The sequence below is a fragment of the Nycticebus coucang genome, chromosome 20, assembly GCF_027406575.1.
Source record: "Nycticebus coucang isolate mNycCou1 chromosome 20, mNycCou1.pri, whole genome shotgun sequence".
NCBI lineage: Eukaryota > Metazoa > Chordata > Mammalia > Primates > Lorisidae > Nycticebus > Nycticebus coucang.
Window position 1 is genome coordinate 35,719,920 of NC_069799.1, and position 15,845 is coordinate 35,735,764.

General features: G+C 40.2%; 1 non-coding gene across 1 annotated transcript; it reads left to right on the forward strand.

The window, feature by feature from the left end:
- The first annotated feature begins 995 nt into the window (after positions 1-995).
- Positions 996-1,102, forward strand: LOC128573280 (U6 spliceosomal RNA). The gene has a single exon (XR_008376423.1). It is a non-coding gene; the product is annotated as a U6 spliceosomal RNA (small nuclear RNA).
- The last annotated feature ends 14,743 nt before the right edge of the window (positions 1,103-15,845 follow it).

Consider the following 15,845-nt stretch of genomic DNA (forward strand, 5'->3'; position numbering starts at 1 on the left):
ATCTTGAAATCTGGGCAAGTTCTTAATACTTCTATGGAGTAGAGCCAGCAATCTGATGGGAATAAGTTCACAGATATTTTTTTTCCCTGTGCCTCCTGGCGTTCATGCCCTGCTTTACAACACCATAACAAGACCCCACAAACAACCCCCCCCTTTATGTTATGTCCCCAGTGCAATCACAGACAGAAACGTTTAAATTTTTTTTTTTTTATTGCGGGGGCGGAGCAAGATGTCGGCCGAGTAACAGCTTCCTTGCATCTGGGCACCGTGAGTCTGGGGAGATAGGACTCCAGGCATCTCTGGCTGGTGGGATCTGCCTATCATCACTCCTATGAGCATACAGGGAGTCAGTGAGAGACTTCTGGACCCCAAGAGGAGGACTAAAACAGTGGAAAAATGTCAAGTGGTCACGTGTGTTCAATCCATCTAAACCCGCCCGCAACTGTAAGTTCAGTAGCAGCGAGACTGCAAACAAGAAAGGCCTTACCTGTGAACTGTTTTGGTGTCCTTTGACTTGGCACTGAGTTGAACTGCCATGGGGAGGGCCTGAGCGGGACTGTGGAGAACTTTGGCCATTGTCTAGGCCGCTGAGCCAGACGGAGCTAATAGTGTTTGGCGGTGGGTCACACGGAGCCATTGTGAGCCATCTGCCCCGGCAAGCTCCGCCCTCAGGGTCGCAGAGCTAGAATCAGGTGGGAGCTGGTAACCCAGCAACCAAGTAGCCTAAGGGTGGGGGTCTGAGCCGACTTGCAGCCCTAACCTTCAGGGGCTGAGTGAGACAAGTTTTGGCACACTGGTCCACAGGCACAAGAACTTAAAGAGCAAGAGGAAGTGAAAGGAAAATTAGGGCAAGGAAACAGATAAAAGAAATCACTCATGAGGAAGAATCAGCAGAAAACTCCAGGCAACATGAAGAATCAATCTAAAACAACCCCACCAAGGGACCATGAGGCAGCTACGGCAGATGATTCCACCTGTAAAGAAATGTTAGGAATGTGCTCAATTCGGCAGCACATATACTAAAACTGGAACGATACAGAGAAGATTAGCATGGCCCCTGCGCAAGGATGACACGCAAATTTGTGAAGCGTTCCATATTTTAAAAAAAAGAAATGATAGGAATGACAGAAAGGGAATTTAGAATACACATGTTGAAACAATGAAGAAAATGATGGAAACAATGAAGGAAATTGCTAATAAAGTGGAAAATAACCAAAAGGAAATCCAAAAACAGAATCAAATAAGAGATGAACGATATGAAGAATATAAAAAGGATATAGCAGACCTGAAGGAACTGAAACAGTCAATTAGGAAACGTAAAGATGCAATGGAAAGTATCAGCAACAAGTTAGATCATGCCGAAGAAAGAATTTCAGAGGTAGAAGACAAAGTTCTTGAGATAACTCAGACAGTAAAAGAGGCAGAAAAGAAGAGAGAGAAAGCAGAACGTTCACTGTCAGAATTATGGGACTTTATGAAGCGTTCCAACATAAGAGTTATAGGAATTCCAGAAGGGGAAGAAGAATGCCCCAGAGGAATGGAAGCCATACTAGAGAATATTGTAAAAGAAAATTTCCCAAACATCACCAAGGATTCTGACACACTGCTTTCAGAGTGATATCGGACCCCAGGTCGCCTCAACTCTAACCGAGCTTCTCCAAGACACATTGTGATGAACCTGTCCAAAGTCAAGACAAAAGAAAAGATTCTGCAAGCTGCCAGGAGTAAGCACCAGTTGACCTACAGAGGCAAATCCATCACAGTGACCGCAGACTTCTCTAATGAAACTTTCCAAGCAAGAAGACAATGGTCATCTACCTTTAATCTACTTAAACAGAACAATTTCCAGCCCAGAATTCTGTACCCTGCAAAGCTAAGCTTCAAAATTGACGGAGAAATCAAATCATTTACGGATATACAAACATTGAGGAAATTCGCAACAGCAAGACTAGCTCTACAGGAAATACTTCAACCTGTTCTGCACACTGACCACCACAATGGATCAGCAGCAAAGTAAGAACTCAGAAATCAAAGGACAGAACCTAGCCTCCACACTGATGCAAAACATAAAACTAAGCAATGGACTCTCACAAAATAAGACGAATAGAATACTACCACAATTATCAATTATCTCCATAAATGTTAATGGCTTGAATTCCCCACTGAAGACACATAGATTGGCTGACTGGAATAAAAAACACAAGCCATCCATTTGCTATCTGCAAGAAACACACCTGGCTTCAAAAGACAAATTAAAGCTCCGAGTCAGGGGTTGGAAGACAATTCTTCAGGCAAATGGAATTCAGAAGAAAAGAGGAGTTGCGAACTTATTTTCAGATACATGTGGATTTAAAGCAACTAAAGTGAAAAAAGACAAAGATGGTCACTTTATATTGGTCAAGGGAAAACTACAACAAGAAGACATTTCAATTCTAAATGTTTATGCACCCAATTTAAATGCTCCCAGATTCTTGAAACAGACCTTACTCAGTCTGAGCAGTATGATATCTGATAATACCATCATAACAAGGGACTTTAACACTCCTCTTACAGAGTTAGACAGATCCTCTAAACAGAAATTAAACAAAGATATAAGAGATTTAAATGAGACCCTAGAACAACTGTGCTTGACAGATGCATATAGAACACTCCACCCCAAAGATAAAGAATATACATTCTTCTCATCACCCCATGGAACATTCTCCAAAATTGATCATATCCTGGGACACAAAACAAATATCAACAGAATCAAAAGAATTGAAATTTTACCTTGCATCTTTTCAGACCATAAGGCACTAAAGGTGAAACTCAACTCTAACAAAAATGCGCAACCCCACCCAAAGGCATGGAAATGAAACAATCTTCTGTTGAATAACAGATGGGTGCAGGAAGAAATAAAACAGGAAATCATTAACTTCCTTGAGCATAACAACAATGAAGACACAAGCTACCAAAACCTGTGGGATACTGCAAAAGCAGTTTTGAGAGGAAAATTCATCGCTTTAGATGCCTACATTCGAAAAACAGAAAGAGAGCACATCAACAATCTCACAAGAGATCTTATGGAATTGGGAAAAGAAGAACAATCTAAGCCCAAACTCAGTAGAAGAAAAGATATCTCCAAAATCAAATCAGAGATCAATGAAATTGAAAACAAAAGAATCATTCAGAAAATTAATGAAACAAGGAGTTGGTTTTTTGAAAAAATTAATAAAATACATAAATCATTGGCCAGATTAACTAGAAATAGAAAAGTAAAATCTCTAGTAACCTCAATCAGAAACGATAAAGGGGAAATAACAACAGATCCCACAGAGATACAAGAGATCATCTCTGAATACTACCAGAAACTCTATGCCCAGAAATTTGATAATGCGAAGGAAATGGATCAATATTTGGAATCACACCCTCTCACTAGACTTAGCCAGGAAGAAAGAGAGCTCCTGAACAGACCAATTTCAAGCACTGAGATCAAAGAAACAATAAAAAATCTTCCAACCAAAAAATGCCCTGGTCCAGATTGCTTCACTCCAGAATTCTATCAAACCTTCAAGGAAGAGCTTATTCCTGTACTGCAGAAATTATTCCAAAAAATTGAGGAAGAAGGAATCTTCCCAAACACATTCTATGAAGCAAACATCACCCTGATACCAAAACCTGGAAAAGACCCAAACAAAAAGGAGAATTTCAGACTAATCTCACTCATGAATATAGATGCAAAAATTCTCAACAAAATCCTAGCCAATAGAATACAGCTTATCATCAAAAAAGTCATTCATCATGATCAAGTAGGCTTCAACCCAGGGATGCAAGGCTGGTTTAACATACGCAAGTCCATAAACGTTATCCACCATATTAACAGAGGCAAAAATAAAGATCACATGATCCTCTCAATAGATGCAGAAAAAGCATTTGATAAAATCCACCATCCTTTTCTAATTAGAACACTGAAGAGTATAGGCATAGGTGGCACATTTCTAAATTGATTGAAGCTATCTATGACAAACCCACAGCCAATATTTTACTGAATGGAGTAAAACTGAAAGCTTTTCCTCTTAGAACTGGAACCAGACAAGGTTGTCCTCTGTCACCTTTACTATTCAACATAGTGCTGGAAATTCTAGCCAATTCAAGACAAGGAAATAAAGGGAATCCAAATGGGAGCAGAGGAGGTCAAACTCTCCCTCTTTCCTGACGACATGATCTTATACTTAGAGAACCCCAAAGACTCAACCACAAGACTCCTAGAAGTCTTCAAAAAATACAGTAATGTTTCAGGATATAAAATCAATGTCCACAAGTCAGTAGCCTTTGTATACACCAATAACAGTCAAGATGAGAAGCTAATTAAGGACACAACTCCCTTCACCATAGTTTCAAAGAAAACAAAATTCCTAGGAATATACCTAACGAAGGAGGTGAAGGACCTCTAGAAAGAAAACTATGAAATCCTCAGAAAGGAAATAGCGGAGGATATTAATAAATGGAAGAACATACCATGCTCATGGATGGGAAGAATCAACATTGTTAAAATGTCTATACTTCCCAAAGCAATCTACCTATTCAATGCCATTCCTATCAAAGTACCTACATCATACTTTCAAGATTTGGAAAAAATGATTCTGCGTTTTGTATGGAACTGGAAAAAAACCCATATAGCTAAGGCAGTTCTTAGTAATAAAAATAAAGCTGGGGGCATCAGCATACCAGATTTTAATCTGTACTACAAAGCCATAGTGCTCAAGACAGCATGGTACTGGCACAAAAACAGAGACATAGACACTTGGAATTGAATTGAAAACCAAGAAATGAAACTAACATCTTACAACCACCTAATCTTTGATGAACCAAACAAGAACATACCTTGGGGGAAAGACTCCCTATTCAATACATGGTGTTGGGAGAACTGGATGTCTACATGTAAAAGACTGAAACTGACCCACATCTTTCCCCACTCACAAAAATTGACTCAAGATGGATAAAGGACTTACATTTAAGGCATGAAACAATAAAAATCCTCAAAGAAAGCATAGGAAAAACACTGGAAGATATTGGCCTGGGGGACGACTTCATGAAGACGACTGCCATGGCAATTGCAACAACAACAACAAAAATAAACAAATGGGACTTCACTAAACTGAAAAGCTTTTGTATAGTTAAGGAGACAATAACCAAAGCAAAGAGACAACCTACACAATGGAAAATGATATTTTCATATTTTCAATCATACAAAAGCTTGATAACTAGAATCTATAGAGAACTCAAATTAATCCACATGAAAAAAGCCAACAATCCCTTATATCAATGGGCAAGAGACCTGAATAGAACTTTCTCTAAAGATGACAGACGAATGGCTAACAAACACATGAAAAAATGTTCATCATCTCTATATATTAGAGAAATGCAAATCAAAACAACCCTGAGATATCATCTAACCCCAGTGAGAATGGCCCACATCACAAAATCTCAAAACTGCAGATGCTGGCGTGGATGTGGAGAGAAGGGAACACTTTTACACTGCTGGTGGGACTGCAAACTAGTACAACCTTTCTGGAAGGAAGTATGGAGAAACCTCAAAGCACTCAAGCTAGACCTCCCATTTTATCCTGCAATCCCATTGCTGGGCATCTACCCAGAAGGAAAAAAATCCTTTTATCATAGGACACTTGTACTAGACTGTTTATTGCAGCTCAGTTTACAATCGCCAAAATGTGGAAACAGCCTAAATGCCCACCAACCCAGGAATGGATTAACAAGCTGTGGTATATGTATACCATGGAATACTATTCAGCCATTAAAAAAAATGGAGACTTTACATCTTTTGTATTAACCTGGATGGAAGTGGAAGACATTATTCTTAGTAAAGCGTCACAAGAATGGAGAAGCATGAATCCTATGTACTCGATTTTGATATGAGGACAATTAATGACAATTAAGGTTATGGGGGGGGAAGCAGAAAGAGGGACGGAGGGAGGGGGGTGGGGCTTGGTGTGTGTCACACTTTATGGGGGCAAGACATGATTGCAGGAGGGACTTTGCCTAACAATTGCAATCAGTGTAACTGGCTTATTGTACCCTCAATGAATCCCCAACAATAAAAAAAAAAAAAAAAAGAATTGGAAAAAAAAATTTTTTATTGCATTATAGTGAGTAAATCCAAAGAAATATGTCTCAAACAGACCTGTTTTTGCTTTTGTTTTTGTTTTGAGACAGAGTCTATGTCACCCTTGGTAGAGTGCTGTGGCATCACAGCTCACAACAACCTCAAACTCTAGGGTTTAAGTTATCCTCGTGCCTCAGCTTCCCAAGTATCTGGGACTACAGGTGCCTGGCACAATGCCCAGCTATTTTGTGGTTGTTGTTGCCATTATTGTTTTTTTAGCTGGCCAGGTTGGGTTCAAACCCACCAGCCTTGTTGTATGTGGCCGGTTCCCCACTCACTGAGCCACGGGTGCCGCCCAAGACCTGCTTATTTAAGACCAAACCAGGAGAGCCAAACACAGTCTGAATCTGGATGTGTAAAACTGAGGATGTTTCATTTGGTCTTCTACATGAAATTGGGAGGTGAAGATCCAGATTCCTACTGCCCCTGTATGCAATGCCCCACTGACCCTTTTTAGCAGACCTGCTTTGCAGAAGAAGGCCCAGATAAACATAATCAATCAATCAGTAACCCTATTGAAGGGTGCATGTGTGAAGACCTAAGGGAGGAGTCATATCTTGATGTGCTTGCATTGCTAGTAATAACGATTTTGTAAGTTTGAAACTAATACTCAATTATTGTTAGTAGATAAGAAATATTAGGAATAGGGAACAAATTCTAGACAAAAGGAGACAATTATGGGGACTTCAATTTGGACTGATTTTCCTGGCTCTGAGCACAAAGTGTGAGATCCTATCCCTTTAATATTTCTGCAGCCTGGCATGGTGTCTGTCCCCCCTCTTCTAACAGCTGCAACGCAGCAGCGCAGCAGCTAGCTGGAGGCTTTGAAGCTGCTTTTTGCCAGGGCAAGGCTGTGTGCTCTGAGGGAGTGGTTTTGAAGAGTTCAGAATGTGAATTCTTTAGACTTTCTCCATCTCAGGAAGACTTGCTCCAGACCAGATAAGGAGAGGAAGTATTTCTTTTCTTCTGACACCTTGATTGGGCCAAAGGAGTCTGTTTGGACACAAGGCTGTCAGAGTATTAAAACATCACATCTGTGGTGTGTGACTGTGGGTCGGCAAAGATTTGGTCCTTGAGTTGCGCTCTGATTGGCTTTCTTATCAAGACTTTGTTTACATTTAGACCATTATACTTTGAAGCTATAAAAAGCAACAAGTAAATCCATGCAATTAATGCAATCAGCTGTAGAGTTAGTCTAGTCAGTAGGAATGCAAGCACAGCAAGAACCTTGGTGGGATTGTTTGCTCTGCTTTCCTGAGATTTATGACTGTAACACTGATGTATGAGACAAATACAGAGCTTGCCTGACACTCTGGGTGGCATACTGGAAGCCTCACGAAGAAGTGTGTGCCACCTCCTGAGCCTGGCTTCTCTTAAAACTATCTCTTTGTGCCTATTATTTCTTTATATTAATGTTCTATAACTCCTACTAATAATTCTCCATTCTCCTCACACCACCAGGCCACTAGGAAATAGGCCCACTGCATGTGATGCCTGGTTCAGCACAACTATAATTATTCTAGTAAGAACAACATCCAAAGGCAAGATAAGGGATTGTACTTTTCATATGGAGTGGGGAAGGAGGGTAGGAGTCAGGGATACTGGGTAAGTGTCTTTCGTAGTGTTTCATTTTGAGATTGGAAATGGGAAATGGCTTGTAGCCATCAGGGGGCCTTGAGGAATGCAGCAGTGATCCCCTGCATGAGTATTCTTCCTGTTTATTTTGATACAGCTGAACAGATTCAGTTGAGAGAATATCCCACAAATATGCCCCCAATATAGACTATGGGGCTTGAGGCTTCATGACAGGGGAGTCTTCTAATCTTGCTTTTGCACCAGGATCAGAGCAATGCACATGAAAAACAAAATAAAAAATATATACGCTCAAAGCCAAAAACAGCACTGCTAGACCCTATAAAATTTGATCCTTCCATGTGAGAGGTGACAGGGGAGGGATTACTGTGTTAATCCCTCAGGGAAGGGAACTGGAAGCTCTTGACAGCCAAATCTCTTAGACTCTAGACTCTGGAAATGAAAGAATCATCTCTTGTTGACAATTGCAGCTCCTGATTATCCAGGATGGACTAGGACTTTTCAAGGGTTCCCTTGGAGGTGCTCACTCAAACACTCATTTTATGCAGAGCATCTGATTTCAGCTCAGATGGGGGAAAAGAAAATCATTTCTGTAGGCAGCTTCCAAGATAAAGCAGCAGGTAGAATTTTGCTTCTTTAGCTTCAAAAACAGACAAATAGCTGACACATGGCTCTGGCAGAAAGTGTTTCTCAGTGGTGAGAGGATTTTAGCATCCTGCACTCTGAGAGTATTGGGGGGATCAGCTGATTGGGGGGATCAGCTTTCTTGAGAATGAGGGGGTCAGAAAGGAGGAAGTCAGACAAGTGAGGTTCACCTGAAGATGCATGGGAAGGTTCCGGAATGAGCAACATCGGAAACTGTTCTGGTGAGTCTCTCACTCTCATGATTCTCACACAGAGTAGTGTCTATAAGAAGAACAAAGCTTGACTGTGGAAAAGAAACCAAAGGTCTCTGACATTATACACAGAGGTGACATGGAGAAGGCCGGTGAAGTCTGTGGCAGGGGTCCTCTATGGACCCACACTGGGTTCAGCAAGTGGCCCAGATTTCCGTTCCAAATGCCCTAGAATGCAGTTCCCAAAAGATCACCAGCTATGCTGACAAAAAGCCTGGTGACCTCCCTCAATGCTATGTCTGAGGCAATTTATCAAGACATAGCCTGGGTATGGTCACAGCAGATACATTTTCTCCTAATCTGGGAGCAGCTCTCTGAGCTCACCTGGTTGCAGGGGCCTGTGAGCACAGCAGTGTAGACCTATGCCATGGACACCCACGTGGACTTTGCCTTCTCTGCTGACGGCTGTTCCTCTACACAGCTCCTCCTAGGAAGGACATGGGCACACTCTGTCCCTGGACAGGAGGTCACAGCCTGTCACTGGATCAGATGAGATTTGACCTAGGAGCTCCCAGGCCCTCTTCAGCAGAGGATGCAGCTCTGGGTGCAAAGTCAAAGATCTTCTTCTCACATGTTTCCAGATGATCAGCTGCACAATTTTGGACCCATATTTAAGAATGACAGAAGTAGTGGAGACCTTAGCAAAAGTATCAGAACATTATAATTAGAAAGTTGAATTCTGAGTTTCCTTGAGGGCTATGCTGAATGACAAATTTTATATCCATGTAACACAGTTTATGTCTTTTGGCTGCTTTATGACACTTATGCCATTCTTTCTAATTAAAAACATACGAGGGTTTCATTATTAATGCGTTTCTGTATATTATTCAAAGCAACAAAGTAAATGCATGTTGTTAACCTTGTTCTTTAATTCAGAAAGTGATGAAGATTTTCACTTTTCTAGTCTCAGTACATGGAGGACCATTATCCACTAACCTTTGATAGCACTTTCCTGGGAGAAATGTTTACTTTTTTTTTTCTGTCTTAAGAATTCACGGTGAAAAAAAAAATTGTGCTGAAATAATGTTATTGTCATTTACATTTTGTGTAAAATCTCAAAGCATATTAAATGCCTATTTATAATATGTATTCCCTCTGTAATTTTAATATTAATCACTAACAAAAAGAAAAAAGTATTTTCTACCTGGTTAATATTTTTACCTAATTTTCAAATTTTTTCTATTTATTTTGATTGATCTCATTTTATTGTAGGATATTAAATCTAATATAAGTATTGCTATCTGTGAGACATTTGTCATGTATATTCTTTGGAGATAGAGCCTCACTCTGTCACCCTGGCTAGAATGCTATGGCATCATAGCTCTCAGCAAGGTCAAGAAGTTGAGCCAGAGCAATCCTCTTGCTTCAGCCTCCTGAGTATCTGTGACAACAAAGGAACACCACCACCACCACCCTTGTGTAGTTCTTCTTTTTTTAGTAGAGAAAGGGTCTGGCTCTTGCTCTAGCTGGTCTTGAACTCCTGAGCTCAAGCAATCCACCTGTGTCAGGCTCCCAGAGTGCTAAGATTATAGGCACAAGCCACTATGAGTGGCTATATTAGTTTCATTTCATTTACATATTTTTCGACATTTTACACTGGGATCATGCAATATTTCATCATATAAATGTGCTGAATTTTTATGTAGGAAAAATAATAGTATTTGGCTTTCTTTTGTACTTGGATAAATATTTTCATATTACAGACCATGAGAAAAACATTAATGGTTTTCAGCATTTTAAATTTTAGATAATTGTGAATTTTATCCAATAAAATTCAATTTAACTGCATGTATAGGTTATAGGTCTGAGTTGCCTTTACTTCTTCTTCATCCCCATCTTGAGCTTCCCAAACCCACAGGTCTCACTGTAGCTGTAAGATAGCATTTTATCATCTCAGTAAATGAGAAAAATTTAATGATGATAAACTGGAAATACATTTGAAAGCAGAATAGTGCCTACATGTTCACTAAAATTTTCAATTTATGTGTTACAGTTGTGTTTGGAAAGAAGTTTACAAGTAAGAATTATTCAGCTACAATATAGACCAGGCCTGACATTTTATGAAATAGGCCTCAGTACTGATCTGAAACTGATATGAATAGACATCAATTAAGTATGGCTTGGAAAACAGTAAATAAAAGAACCATGGAGAATGATATAATCTATTCTTTAAAAAATGCGTGTATTTCTAAAGTCCATAGGAAATGTGTGTATTCCAGAAGAATAAACACTGTTAATAGTTTCTTCAATGAATTAAGTGACATTGGAGGAAAGGGAAGATTTTCTCCTCATGAACACTTATAGTATTTGACTTTTTCTTGGTACCAGGACTGTGCTACATACCTCATTCCTGAATATCACTATGGTCCACTCAAAGCACTTCCCTGAGGAAGGTATGTACTGATGCCAGTGCCTAATCTACCCTTCAAAGCAATTTTGAACTCTTTTCTTTTCTTTGAATGTCATCAAAGTTGTTGTTGTATTAACCCTAACATTCCGAATGTCAGTAACATGTCTTTTTTTTATCTTCAGGGAACAAAAATGTCATAAGGGGCCATATTAGGTGAGTAAGAAGGGTGTTCCAATACAGTTATTTGTCCACTGGCTAAAGACTTCTTCACATACATTGTCATGTAAACTGCTGTATTGTCATGATGCTAGACCTGTGGAATGGTGGCCAGGATTTTTAGTTAAAATTGTCCTAATGCTTTCCTGTTGACATTTCCATGGTCTGCTATGCTTCGCACAGTGAGCCAAAGATTTTGACAGCCCCTTACATGAATTTTTGCAATGTTTTCATTAGTTCTGCTCATTACTGGCTGCCCTGACCAGTCTTCATCAGTGATGCTTTCTCTCCTCTCAGAAAAATGTTCAATCCATTTGTAAACTGCCATTTTCTTTATGGCCTTATGACCATAATCTTGGACCAACTAGTCCCTGATTTCATTGCTGTTCTTGCCAAGTTTAACAAGAAATTTCTGAAAGTTTGTTCATTACTCTAATTTAAGCTGTGATATTCTCACAACACACAAATCACACACACAAAAAAACATCACCCAGCAAAACACCAACACATGGCAATGAGAACATAGCTGTGAGGAATTGATAAACCAAGGTGAGAAAACCTTGCTGAGTTTTGTTTGTACAGTGCAGCTACTGTAAGTGCACAGTGGCTAATTCACAAACTTAATTCTAAGATCTCAAATAAATTTATTTGTAATTAGAAAAAGATTTAAAAGTGTTGTCACTATTTTGAATTTGGGTAATAAATTGACTTTCAACTGTATTTGTAGCATTTATTATTTCACAGCACAAATTCCTTGCAAGCCAAGAAAAAATAATGAACACAACAAAAATCACTGCTGCTAAACATGAGATGATTATCTTTACAGGATAAGAAACATAATTGGTGATAACTAGTCAGAACCCACCACTGTTCCAGCTCACTTCATAAACTTAGCATCTGCCAAGTATTACTTCTCTCCTCTCCCAAGTTCCTATTTGTGCAATTTTGCAATCAAGTAGAAAATGGACTCAGAATGAAACATGTGTCTCTGGGACACTGGCAGAGAGACACAGACTACAACACAAAGTAATTGTCCATATGTACAATAATCAAAAGGGTTAGGTACCATCAGATGAATGTCCAATAGTACTCCATTTACAACCATTAGGTGTTGGACAAGTAGTCATCTGTTCAAGGCTTTTCAGTAAAAAGAATACAAGTGTTAATTGCAGATTGGCAGGGCCTTAGTGACCTAATCTCATAAATTTGTTGTTCAAAAGGACTATGTCTATTAATGCTGCATGTTTAAGTTGGTACATAATTTGTTCTGATGGTTGAGCTTGTGGTTTTAAGTGGACCTCAGAGTGGTCCTGAGGCTCTTCATAGTGGCACCTTCTTCCCAAATAGAGAAGTTTACCTGGATGTTGATTTCTGCTGGCCATTTGTCCTCATCCTGGACATGGAGCAACTCATGCTGGAGTAACACCTAGCAGGCATGTTCTTGCAGTACCTTCATTGGAAGGTTATTGTTTTCTGGAGAAAGGTAATCTGAGTATATAATTTAGACATGTCTGTACCCAGTAAGAGAATGAGGAAATCAGGCATCTAAAGGAACCAATGAGTCATCTCTTTTTCCCAATCCAGCATGTAAGAGGTTTAAGAAAGTATTTATGTTCCAGCTGTCCTGTTACTCCTGCTAGAGAACCAGTTGTTCTGTGATATGAGACAGTGGAGTATTAAGCGCTAAATATGTAGCCACAGCATTTATTAGAAAGTCTTGGTCTACAGCTTTCTGTAAGTAGAGGAGAGAGTATCAACAACCCATTGGACTGGGCATTTCTACAGAAATTGCGCCAAATTGTTGCTGTCCAGAAAGGCGTCATTTCCATAGACTAAGTATTACCTGTGGACAAAGCTTTATGTATCTCAGGTGGCCAGAGATTTTCCCACCCAGAATTCCAAGGTGGGATTCCAGTGCCAGGTTCATCCCTTAGCAACCATGTACTGACCTTGTATCATCAGTTCATAGGTTCCATACTTACACGTTTGGGTACCACTTTTTAGCTTTTGTCTCCATGAGTCCTGTTGCTCAGGACTCGTCCCTGTCTGCCCTGATTATTATCAATGACCACAGTGAAAGAGCTTCCTATTGATTCAGCCTGAGAGGAGTTTGGAGTGTCTTCCTGGATCTTTTTCAAGGAGTCTGTGAAGAGGTTTAACACAGACCATTTGCCTCCACTTGAGGGGTGGCTGACTAGAGCTTTCTTAAAGCTAACAGCAGAGCAAGGCCATAGGTATATAAAAGATCCCCCAGCAATTTAGCAGGTAAAAACTTAAGTGTAAACACTTCTTTTGACTGAGAAAGTCACAATTCAAAAAGGGCAGAGCAAGAAAGGCATGAAGTCTTATTTTTCCCACAACCAGAAATAGTCCAGTGTGGCCAGAGTCCACACTTGTGAAAGAAAAATCAAACAAAAATATTTGCTGATCATCAAGTGTGGCAGGAGTTATGTATGCATATTCTACCATCTTATCTCAGCATCAAAAAGCCAAGAGGTGTTAGGAGTCCCATAATTCTGTCAGTGAACGTTCCACTTTCTCTCTTCTTTTCTGCCTCTTTAACTATCTGAGTTTTCTCAAGAGTTTTTGTCCTCTACCTCTGAGATTCTTTATTCTGCATGGTCTGATCTGTTATTGATGCTTTCTATTGCATTTTTAAGTTCCCTCATTGATTGCTTCAGTTCCTTCAGCTCTGCTATATCCTTTCTATATTCTTCATCACTCCTCTTTTATTTGATTCTGCTTTTGGATTTCCTTTTGGTTGTTTTCCACTTAATCAGCAGTTTTCTTCATTATTTCCATCATTACCTTTATTGTTTTCATCATCTGTATTTTAAATTCCCTTTCTGTCATTTCTAACATTTCTTTATAGGTAGAAACCTCTGCAGTAGCTACCTCACAGTCCCTTGAGGGGGTTGCTCTGGACTGGTTTCTCATGTTGCCAGGATTTTTCTGCTGATTTTTCCTTATGAGTGTTTTCTTTTATCTGTTTCCTTGCCCTAATTTTCCTTTCACTTCCTCTTGCTCTTTAAGTTACTGTGCCTCTGGACTAGGGTTTCAATGACTCTTTTTGGTACAGGACTAGAAGGATGAGAAGATTGAAAAGAAAGAAGAAAAAAAGAGAAAGGAGAAGGGGTGAGTAAAAGAGAATATTGACAAAAAGAAGAGAGGCACAGAAAGAGTGAGACAAGAGCAATATAGGTGTACAGTAGGGTACTTTGACCCAACCTCTGGGGGTGCCAGGTTGGGTGGTTCCCTTGAGGTCAGCAGCTCTTTGCTAGCATGTTTGGACACAGTACCCCACCTCCACCAAGTAGAGAAGAAAGACAAAAATGCTATAAATCAAACCAAAACAAGCAAACAGAAAACATTACTGGATAAAATTGGGGGGGAACCAAGTAATAGGAGTATAAATGCTAACAAAAATTAAGTTCTAATTATTAAAGAAGGCAACAATGGAAAATTATATTTAAACTAGAAAAATGAAGAAAGAAAGGAAAGAAAAAATTGAGAGGGAAAATGTTGAAATTAAAACAAAAACAAAGCAGTACATATATCTCGCTGAATATTGTCTGGGCAACATGTGATCTTCTGGGGTATGAAATGTTAATCACAATGCTGTTATGGCTATACAACATGGAGACTAGAGACCTCTGCTGATTTCTCAAACCCTGCAGGGTATAGAGCCTAAATCTCTCCTCAGCCCACTTAAAAGTCACTTTAAACTGCTAACCTTGGTTAAGCAGATGCTTTCCCAGGGAAGCACGTGTTGCTGGAATCACTCCTAAAGTGGCTATCCACTTAACCCAGTGTGCCAAAACCAGTCTCACTCTACACCTCTGAGGGCCAAGGCTGTAAGGTGTTTCAGTCCCCGCCTTTATGCTGCTCAGTCATTAGATTACTCACCCAAGGTCTCCCGCCCAATCCTTGCTCTGCGACCCTGAAGGTGGAGCTTACTGAGGCAGTTCTTCCACAATGGCTCCATGCAGACCACAGCCAAACACTATCAGCTCCATCTGTCTCAGTGGCTCAGTCTGGGGCCCCAGACAATGCTCAAAGTCCTCTGCATTCTTGCTCAAGTTCTCCCAAGGTAGTTCAACTGAGTGCCAAGTCCAAAAAAAAAAAAAAAAACCAAAAAACTACTCACAGGTAAGGCCTTTTCAGTTTGCAATCTCACTGCTTCTCTACTGATAGCTGCTGGCAGGATTAGACAGAATGAACACACACAAACACTTGCCAGTTTGCCACTGCTTCTGTACGCCTCATGGGGTCCAGAAGGGATGTTGACCCTGTGGGATGCTGACTCCCTCTGTCCCCAAAGGGATGATCCCACCAGCCTGAGATTGCCGCACCCACGGCATATAGCCGTAGTGAGGCAGTGCTGTCCGCGTTACAGAACGACGGGAAGGTGGTTTGTGCTCCCCGGAGCTTTGCCCCCAGCGCCCCCAGTATGCACAGCATCAGAAATGTTGCCTAGCATACTCAGTTACCCGCTTAAGTTTAAAGATTGTGGCGTCTACTCATGTGTTTGTCATCCTGTACCAGAAGTCTGTTTGTTCTGATAAATTGTCAATATGTACTTTCCTAAGAATGAGCACAATGCACTACTAATCCAGATAAAGCACAG